This window comes from Coffea eugenioides, unplaced genomic scaffold (assembly GCF_003713205.1).
Source record: "Coffea eugenioides isolate CCC68of unplaced genomic scaffold, Ceug_1.0 ScVebR1_27;HRSCAF=118, whole genome shotgun sequence".
In the NCBI taxonomy this organism is placed as follows: Eukaryota; Viridiplantae; Streptophyta; class Magnoliopsida; order Gentianales; family Rubiaceae; genus Coffea; species Coffea eugenioides.
In genome coordinates, this window is record NW_020863319.1 from 22,729 (window position 1) to 34,092 (window position 11,364).

The following is an 11,364-nucleotide window of genomic DNA, read 5'->3' on the forward strand; positions in this document are numbered from 1 at the left end:
GGAGAATATCATAATTTTCATGGAGTTTGCATCTTAAGTGTTGTATCCCTTTACTATCCATTGATATTCAACTTCACCCATGAGCCTGCTTTGCTTGTTGGGAGGAGTAATGAAGTTTCAAAAGGAGTCCTTGCGCTTGAATTTTGTCCTTTGCCTCCTTACCATTTTGCAACAAGTGTCCCAAGTGATGATCCATCTCATGAAGTCGATCATGTTCAAAGTGTTCTTCAGTTTGTCAGTTGCATTATGGAGGATCCAAGAAGATGTGAGCTTGCTGCCAATGTACCATACATTTTACCTTGCATCATGGAACCGAAGCTATATGCGTTATCTTCGAGGAGTCGTTGGAGTAAAGCCTTGAGTTTTCCATGGCTAATTGTGAGCATTTTCAAGCTGACCAAGAGACATGTGCACCAAATTATAATAATCATGACGTATGCAAGTATCATTCATTCTAAGAGAGCCAATATGTGGAGCTTTGAGGTTTCATCCTACCAACTCTTGTTAGTACCATTCATTTCCAACCACGATTTGAGGACAAATCTTTTTCAAGAGGAGGGGAATGATACGAAATATGGGCTGCTTATGGGCCATGTTTCGGGCTGCAAGAGAATGAATCTTTTAGTAATAGTTTAGTAGTTTATTTTTCAGATTTCTATTTTATTTGGTAGGAATAAGTTCGGTCCAAGACCTCATGTTGAGTTGGATCCGATTTATAGAGTCTAGGCTCACTATTACTTAAGTTGGTTAATTAGCTTTTATTGGGTTATGTTGGGCCAGCTTAAAGCCTTCATTAGGTCGATTATAAGCTGTCCATTAGTTAGCCCTAACTATGATTAGTGAGTTATTAGTTTAGTTGTCAAATCGAATAAGGAAACTTGCATTGTTTCCAACTTGGATTAGGTTTGCTTCTTTGTAAGGCTATAGATAGCCAAGCTTTGATAATTTAAGGGGAGACACTTTTATCAAAAAAACCTAGTGTGAGAATTTTCTCCATAGCTTTCGAGCAACCCTTGAACAACTTAGAGTTATACTCTAGTGTTCTTGTTCGGCTTATCAATTCAAGAATCGCACTTGAATTGTGGCGCCTTCTACACTTGCCTGAGGTTCATTAATTCGTTTGATTACGGGTTGAGATAGTATCAACAAGTTCGTAGTCACGGGGATTAGAGGGGTCGTAGGGTTTCCGCTGCCACCGTTTCTTGCACCCGACATCAAATCCAACAAGCGATCTTGGGTCGCGAATCTCCTCACCAACGAGATTCGTATCATATCTTATTGCAATCTAGAATTTGCTTATTTTAAATTAATAACTATTGAACACAATTTTAATGTTGATTATTTAATAGTATTTTTAAAATAACAAATTTATATTTCTAGATTTTCAAATGACATATGAAATCGAACAAAACTCCACTTGCCTTGTGTAACAACATTGGCATCAAATGTGTTATTCGTTGTGTTATTCGCAAAAACTGGTAAAGTTTGTCATAGGGGATTGAAATATATCATCATAAATGTATAAATGTATTGGTAAAATAAAAGATCCAAAGGTTTTGAATTTTACCAATCATGGCATATGTCTAGACTACATTATATAAGTAGACTAGTCAACTAGTCATACATTTATGGATGGCAAAAAGAGTTTGCTCTATTAGTAGGCATAATAAGAAATTTTGTGAATTATTTTCTATCAAGTTGAAGTGGTTAAAGATCTTTATTTATCTTATTTTTTGACAAGAATTAAAAATTAATGTATATATTCTTGTACTTATAATATTTGTACAAGAGATAAAGATATGAACATTTAAGAGGTAGAAAATAAAGTTATAAAGATTGTGATAATTTGAATGTCTTCTGTGTATAATTTCTTGATAAAATGCATTGGCAAAAAATATATAGTATTTGATTCACACAATTTGAGTAATGTGTTTGTATAAAAACCGAACACTTTTAGGTATAATAAATAGCAGTTGAATTTTCCTTTACTCTTGTATAGTGAAATCTTGAAAATATTATTTTATATGTTTTTAGTGTATCCATCCATTATCGTCGGTGATTTCATTTGTGTCATGGATTGGATTGATATTTCAACTTACATGGGGATATATTATCAACACTAAAAGAAACTGAAATAAGTACATATAAATTTTTTAGCTTACATGGGGATATGTTATCAACACCTAAAGAAGCTAAATGCATGAAAAAAAAATGATTATTTTCATAGATTATATTGTCATATGTTGCAAGAGTATTTGATTTCAGAAAATAAAATAAGTGATTTGACATGAATAATAGAGTTGAAAAATAAGGTGAATCATGCATGTTACCATTATGTTATGGAGATTAATTGCTTTTTTAGAAGAAATTTAAAATTTCAGCAATTATCACAACATGACTCCAGTTGAGGGATCACATAAAGAATATTCTATTATAAATCTAATAATCAAATTATTAAGAAAATAGTGGGAGTTAGGAAATTCTCAATATTAATAAAATATCTTATATTTATATTTAGAAATTCAAGAGTTTATGTGTGATTTTAGACTTCATGATAAGGGAAAATTGTTCAAAATGTCTCTCACATTTTGCAAAATAACTTTTTTTGTCCCTCACTTTTAAAAGCGTAATTTTACGTCCTTTACAAATTCATGTTGGTCAAATTTGGTCCCTACCTAGGTTTTGACTAATCTTTTGCTGGAATTCACCATTTTTGAAGGGAAAATTATCAAATTAAATTTTACATAATCCGATCCATAGTCCCTCACATTTCACAAAATGAATTTTTTCGTCCACCACATTTCACAAAATAATTTTTTTTGTCTCTCAAATTTCACAAAATGAATTTTTCCATCCCTCATATTTTACAAAATGAATTTTTTTATTCCTACATAATCCGATCCATAGTCCCTCACATTTCAAAAAATGAATTTTTTCGTCCGCCATATTTTACAAAATAAATTTTTTTGTCTCTCACATTTCACAAAATGAATTTTTCCATCCCTCAAATTTTACAAAATGAATTTTTTCATTTCTCATTGATCATGTGTATGAATAGTTTTTTTAGATGCATGTATATATCTATTTGATTTCACCTGAACAATACGAATAGCATGTGTACAACCACAACTAACCTATTCAGGCGAAATGAAATAGATATATACATAGGTTTAAAAAAATTGTTAGTTTTTTACTCATGTTCATTTCCTTTTACTTGAAAATTGAAAACAAAGAAGAAATTTAATCCTAAACATTGTCGAGTGTTTATATCAAATTGAGTTTGGACAGAAAAAAATAAACAAAGGAAAAGTATGACAAAAAGAAGTGATTGGCGTTTTCAAATTTTAAAACAATTACAAGACAAGTATTTTGTGACGGCCCCACCTCCCCCTAGGGCGTACCCCAGGGTTCGGCGGGTCGCCTGCCCAGCTCTCGCCGGGACTCAGTCGTTCACTACAGTCCTCAATTAAAATCGGAATAAATCACAAGAATAAATAGGGCAGCGATCCAAACTTAAAGCGGAACTTATATACATTGCCATCCCAAAAGGGAATATAAAGATCGAATATACAAAGGTTCTCAATCCTTCATACATCCAGCCCGTGCCAAGTACTAGGGCGAGAACCATTACAAAGAATAACAAAAGAACTAGACTAGGCTAGTCTATGCTCTCATCCTGCTCGCCGTCTCCTGTTAAGGAAAACAAAACTAAAGGGGTGAGCTAAAAGCTCAGTGAGGTTCCGAACACATAGTCAGATAGTCAATTCAATACGTTAAACATGGAGTATCAATAATTCAAGAAATTTTTACAATGGAAAGCGATAGTAACACATTCATTAAAATGATACGAGCTCACATGGAGCTTTTCGTTCGTTCCCCTGACATTTTCCCTTATTCCTCCAATTATTTGAAAATTTTCTTTTTGAGAAGTAAAACCCTCGTGCCTTCGTTCGTTCATTCATCCCCTTCCGGACGTTGACCGGACTGCACCCATCCGGACGTTGGCCGGACTCCACCCATCCGGACGTTGGCCGGACTACAAGGTAATACTCGAGTATACCAAATTCACCCAGGGTCACCATATCGCCCGACCGAGTCCGCTTCTGGCTCGAGTCGATCGGTAACGAAGGGCAGGGCCCAATTCAGCCAAAAGGCTTACATCATGCACAACTAATGTTTCAATCGTTAAATCATTGAAAATTTCACATTTATTTAGGTCGAGTGCGATAAAGTACACACTCGCCTAGAAAACTCGTTTTAACAATCATTGAAAGCACTTAACACATTATCAATCCATAATAACAAGCCAAAAGTCAAGGAAATATAACAAACAAGGAATACTCACCTATGTACGCAAAACAACGGGTAAAATATCCTTCCGGATATTATCCTCAGTCACCGAGAAAACCTAAATTAAATGAGAAAGAATATTACAGATCATCTAGCACAACAATTAGGTGCAATCAAAGAAACTCGATAATTATTGAGTAGAACGTACAAAAAGACTTTAAAGTGAAACGAGGACATTTGGACCCGTGGACAAAAATAACTTGGGTTTCATAGACCAAACGTAAGTATACCAGTTCAAATAGAAACTTAGTCCTCGAGCGAAAATTTGGGCAGCATGCCCTTTGTATTTTCCTATTTTCCAGCCATTTATGGTTTCATCCTTTTACTCAATCAAACCCAAGGTTATCCATAACACAATTTCATTTCAATAGCCATTCCATAGGCTCAGAACAATACAAGAACAAAAATTACGCCAATATCTAGTACGGAAATGAAGTTTACAAAATATAGTTTTGACAGGTTCTTGCGGAATGGGTACATCCGAGGCTACGCTTATCGGATTGAGGTAAAACTTATACCCTTTCGAAGCTAAGACACAGGGTTCCAATGTTCATGAAGATCACTTAGTCCAATTTCCAGTGTAACCTAATCAAATTCCCAATTCACATAACCTAATTCCAACTAATCGGCTATTTAACCGTACTGTATTCAAATGGCCATATCTCAGTCTACCAAGGTCCGTTTAAGGTGTTCTTGGTGGCGTTGAAAAGCTAAGACAGAGTACTAAAACTTTCATGTTTTGGAAAATGGCTAAATTAGTACGGATTATGGTGAATAAACACAGCCAAATAGATTGAACTGTCTACGTGGAACACTGGAAACATCCTAAAATAGTGAGGGTATTTTGATCTTTTCACAAGTTACGTTGCTCCGATTGAGCTGAAATTTTGTAGGCGCCTATAAAATACCATTCTATACAACTTTTATGTTTTATACCAAGCCTAATTCGGCCTCTAATATGGTGTAATAAAACCAGACAGAATAGAGCTGAAATTTTCAAGAAATCTGGAATTTTGGGATTCAATGCAACCTTTCTTGATTTCTTGCTTCACTTGCTACCAAAACCCCCTATATAATCTTGGATACAACATATATTAATCATACATCAAGTTTGGCAGCAATTAATCAAACCCTAATTCATGTATCCACAAGGAAAAACAACACCCAAGACATTATAACAACCATTATTCACCACAAATTTGAGATGCTAAGCTAATTTAAACAAGATTAAGAGTAAGAATTGGGAAAATCATCATCCTTACCTTGCTTAGCATCTACCAAGAGCAACCCTAGCTTTCCCCTTAAAAAATTCACCAACACCTCACTAAAACAACACTCAAAGATAACTTTAATCGGTTTACTAGCAAGTTGGTCATTTGCTGCATAGCGCCAGCTATTTGCACGTTGGGATCAACCCTCGGTTCAGGATTAGGTCCAGATGAGGTTTTCCCAGCACCCCTGTCCGGTGTGCTTTGCCTACGCCCGCGCCCATGTCCCCGGCCACTACGTGTGCCCTCCATTAATCTAAGTCAATCTAGGGTCGAGGTGCAAAGATAATATTAAAGATAATTATAAGCATAAGCAAATAACAAGAGGTAGACACAGATCAAAAACATATATACACACAACTGGGCCGAACCAGTCACACAGTAGCAGTCAATTAGATACAAATATGAGAGATCCATGAAAATAGCGGGATCATCCGAAAGTACTATAGACAGACTAGGTCACGAGTACAAAAAGAACTCACGAAGAGCTTTTCCTCCCTCTAGGGCTCCGTCCATAATCTACGACAACAACACCATCTATATCTTAATCAAGGTTGATCACGCTTAACCACACCCGAACAAACCACACGAAGTTCCATAGAATCGCCTTTCTAGTTCGCCCAATCCTTTCTAACCTAGGCTCTCATTGATTTAGTAGCCGGGCACAAGAATCCCAAATAAGATAATTCACAACTCGAGCCGGCCGGTCCCAAGCGTAAATCATCCATATTAAAGATTCCTACCCGACATACGTACCTGGCTTCCTCAAGTCCCATGATAAAGATCTTTACACTTATAACATGCACAATTCATAGCTTATGCTCAAAAGAGCACTTATACCTTTAGACGCACGCATGCACGAAAGCAGGACCACAACACCACTTGGCCCAAGCTCACTCCGCGCAGAGACCACACGAAGTGGCTCTGATACCACCTGTGACAGCCCCACCTCACCCTAAGGCGAACCAAAGGGTTCAGCGGACCGCCTGCCCAGCTCTCGTCAGGACTTATGGTTCGGTTTAGAGCGATCTAATACGTTCCGAAACATACGAACGCGCGTAAATAAGTCAAAATCACAAAATAAAAAAAATGAAAACGGAGTCGGCCATGAATAGTAACCGACACGTCAAAATCCAACCAAGCATCAATCAAATATATACATCTTGAAAATTAAGCATATACAATCCAAAGTGGCATACAAAAGTATTCAAAAGTTGATACATGTACGGTTTGCCAAATCAAAAGAGAAACGGACCCAAAAGTACATTTAAGGTTTCAATCAAGGAGCTATACAAAAGATATGTCCATCTAGCTCAATTTGGCAACTAACTATCAAATCCAGTCCAAAAGGATTTATTTTCCTGTAAGGAAAACAAAAGGAACAGAAATGGGTGAGCTGGCGCTCAATGAGGTACCAGACATATAGTAGTAAAATCATGGCATTTCACATTTAACAAATCAGGTACACATGCCAGATGTAAAGTAAAGGAACCAATGATTCAAATAGGAAGGATACAGCTGGCTCTCAGGAGCCAAATTCCCATTTGCATCACCGAAGCTTGATCGAAATAATAGTTGACACTCCGTCAACGCTAAAGGAGTAACCAATACCGTAGACTCCACTTTTTCCGATTCCTTCCACCTCATATACCCCTACCGGGCCCGAACTCCAATCAGTTCAGAAATGGTAATACTCGAGTATACCAGAATCAAGGGTCTCAATACCCAAAGATCCCAAAACAGACTACCGTGGTTCGTTATCTAATCGACCAGGCCCGCCGGCCCGAATCGAATAACTAGCCACAGGTGTTGAGCTCAGAGGTCACAGAAAGGTCGTTGGATACGAGCTTCCAAACGACGTCAGAACAGATACAGATGCAGATACAGATACAGATAACAGATTCAGATTTACACCAAAAATTGGCATATGAACAGATAAGAGAACGAGTGTCATAAAGTACACCCTCGTCTCCACAAAATAAATAGATAATTCAGTCGTTCATATCACAGATTGCATGTACAGAAATCGAGTGAAACAACAAGTGAGGGGAGTGGTACACTCACCGGTTCAAGTACAGATACTTCAAAAGTTTTCACTTCAGATTGGCTTTAATCGCCAAGAAACCCTAAAAGAATCAAAGTAAACCAGTTGAAGGTTTCACATCCAAAATCGAGTAAATGGAATGCACAAGTGAGACTCGACTACACGTCGTACGCTTTTCCATCGTAAGTACTAGCACAAAAGAATAAAATATGACTTTCAAAAGGCAACTCAAACCTAAAGAGACTAAGCGGCCTAGAAAATTGGACAGCATTTCCCCCAAATTTGCTTACTTTTCCAGCCATCATGGCTTCATTATTTTCCTCATCCAGTCCCAAAGTCATACGAAATATAAATTCATCACAACAGCCATTCAATAGGCCCAAAGTCATTCAAGTACAAATTTAGCTCGGAAAATGACCGGAAATGAAAGTGAAGCCCTAAAATATTCAAATAAGCACAATAAGACTCGATTACAAGTCATAAACCAATTCCACATACTACCAAAATAGGGTTCCATAAGAATGTATAAGCACTAGGGTAAACCAGGGAAATCCGGAAATGGAATTAAACTTTAAACCCTAAAAACAGTTTTTGACATTATTTTACGGTTTTGGTACCATTGGCACTACGATTATCGGATGGAGGTACAAGATACACCGTTTCGAAGCTAAGAGATAGGGTTACAATGTTGAAGAAGGCTACTCTGCCCAGTTTCGAGTGTAACTAGGTCAAAAATGCAAGATACTAAACCAGAACCGCAAAAACAGGTTCACAAACTGCATTCTGGTTCAAACATCATAAGTCAGGCTACCTAAGTCCAAATCAAGTGATTCCAAAGCCATCCGAAAGCTAATATACAAGGCTACAATTCATAAGAAGGTACCAACAACCAAATCAGAAGCATTCCCAACTAAATTAACCAATTACAGACGCAATTATCAAATTCGGGTAGAACCAGGGCAGCAGTGGTATTTCAGTCTTTTCACAAGTTACATTGCTCTGATTGACCTTAAATTTTGTAGGCATCTCTAAAATATCATTCCCTACAACTTTCATGTTTTAACCCAAGGCCAATTTGGTCTCTAACTATGAGCTACAGTGCCAGGCAGAATGTAAGAACATGAAACCCTAACTTTCCAAATTTCTTCCAAAACAGAAATTTCCTGCAATTAACCACTTTTTCCACCTTCTAGCTTCCTTGAATATCATTTCCAATCATCATACATGACCCCATAATAATAATCATATGAAAACTGAAAAATCACCAATAATTATAAAACTTCACCAAATTCAACCAAAATGAAGATATAATCCATAAAATGACATGCTCTACCGCTAAAAATCCTTAATTGATCATTATTAACATGAGAGGGAAGATATTTAACACCTCACCTTTGCAACTCCAAGAAACAAGACAACTAGAGCTTGTTCTTCACAAATGGCTCCACTCAACACCTTAAACTAGCTTAGCAACTCACTTTTCTGGAGAAATTTGGAATTTAACCGGTAGGTTTGCAAGATTCAAGCTAGAAATGAAGGAAAATTGAAGAAGCTCTCTCTCTCTTTTCTCTCCTCCATGGCCGGCCAAGATGAGCAAATGAAGATGATATTCTGGGTCAATTTTAGTATTTAGTAAAGGTGAGAAATAATGGTCAAAGTCCAAGAGTGAATTGGATGGTGACACTTGTCACCTTTTGGTTCAAAACTTATCTTTTTTGTCTCTCCAATACTAATCCATATAGGTAACATCTAATTATCTCTTCACATTTGATAAATGAAACCCGGTATACACAACTTAACCTAATTGGCCGAATTTTATCAAACTTACCGCACTAGCGAGTCCCACGCCTGGTATCCACTTCTAAAATCTCATAAGCTAACTTATACTCGGAAAAAAATGATTTCAAAACCATCTTTACTCATAAAATTTATTTTCACAATTTTTTTTGAATAAATAAAAGGTGGAAAAGCTTGCAATTAAAAGAAAATAAAACCTAGAAATTAAGAAAATTACGGGTCCTCACACAGAAAACATGCCAGTAACCCGAATAAAACCTAGAAACTGGGAAAAATTACAGGTTCTCTGTGAGGCCCCAGTCCGTCCTAAGTGGATTTAAACCCTAGTTATGTATTGGTTACAAGTTCGAGTGGTGATTAAAGTTAGTAAGGTTAATGTGTGTCTTAGTGTGGGTAAGAATAGGATTTAATCCATTTGGTATAGATTAATTAAGTTTAAGAAGGTTAGAAACCCTAAGTGAGCAAAATCCCTAATGTTATGATTTATTAGAAGTTTTAAGTGGGTTTAAACCTAATTTTGCCCTTGACAAGAAGGTTATTGTTTAAGTACTTTTATGTGGGATAGAGCATGCTTAAGTGTAAGTGATTAAGATGAGAAAGTGATTAGTGAAATAATTAAGCGTGATTATATGTTTTAGATTAGATTAAGTTATGACTTATGGAGTAAATTGAAAGGTTATCAAATGTTTGAGGGAAAATGTATATGAAAGAGAAAGTTGAAGTGCAAGGGTGAAAACAACAAATAAAGCATTTATGTGATTGGCTAGCCATAAGAAATATCTTCCAAAGCTTTGACTAATATGTTGTCTTACAACTATAAGAGAGACAAGAGAAATAAAACAAAACAAAAACTAAGAGAATAAGAGAGAGTGAGAGCCGTGAGAAGAGAAAGAAAAAAAGAAAAGGAAAGCTTGCTTTGGTGCATCATTTTTGCTCTTCAATCTTGAGTTTGGATCTTGGAGAAACAACTTGAGCACTTGATTGTTGTGGGTGATCATCTACCAAGCTTGAATCAAAGGTAAGAAAGTCTAGTTGAAGACTTAAGTTGATTATTGTTTGATGAACTAGTGGTTATTTTGGCATAGGACCTTAGTTGTGCTTGATTGTGGTACCTCTTATGCCTATCACTTGTTTTTATGGAGTACTCTGGTTAATTTTTGGTGATTTATGCTGCTGGACATTTCGGTCAAGAGAAAGAGAATTAGGGCTTTTTAATGTAATGCTTTCCTTACTTGTTTAGTTGAGAAATGGACTTGTAGTGGTTATGTTTGATGAATTGCCTCACTTGATTTGGTTGGTTACTTGCAAAAAGCTGATTTGGGTTAAGAAACCCTAAACTCCATTAGGCTAATTTAGCTTAGCTTATGGTTAGTGAGATAGAGTTTGGTTAGTGAGAGGTTGGATTAAGTTCATTGGTGCAAATGAAATTTGGTTAGGGATTGTGGTTGATGATTGTTAAATTTGGTATTGACTTGGGAGGGGAATTTCGGACCATTTGTAGGCCATTTAGATGTTAGTATATGTGTGTTTATTTGGTACAAAAGTGGTTGAAAAACCTGCATAAGAACCATGAAAACGAACCATATGTTTGCGACATTTGAAACCGGCAAAATGGGTAAACAGGGCAACCCAGAACCTGAACTTGATCTCCATTTTTCTTAATGTTCCGTGCTGATTCAGAAGTTTCGTAAAACATGAAAGTCGTAGCCCCTTGAGTCCTGAGTATTCCTGCAAAATTTCAGGTCAATCAGATTAGCGTAGCCTGAGTTATCGACGAAATACTCAAGCCTGTTTTGACCCTCTGGTCCTACGCGTTTTCTGATTTTGTTTCTGCCCATGACTTTTCGATTTTTATAGAGTTCGATCTGGGTGCCGACTCCTTCATAAGAAGTTTAGATCTTGATC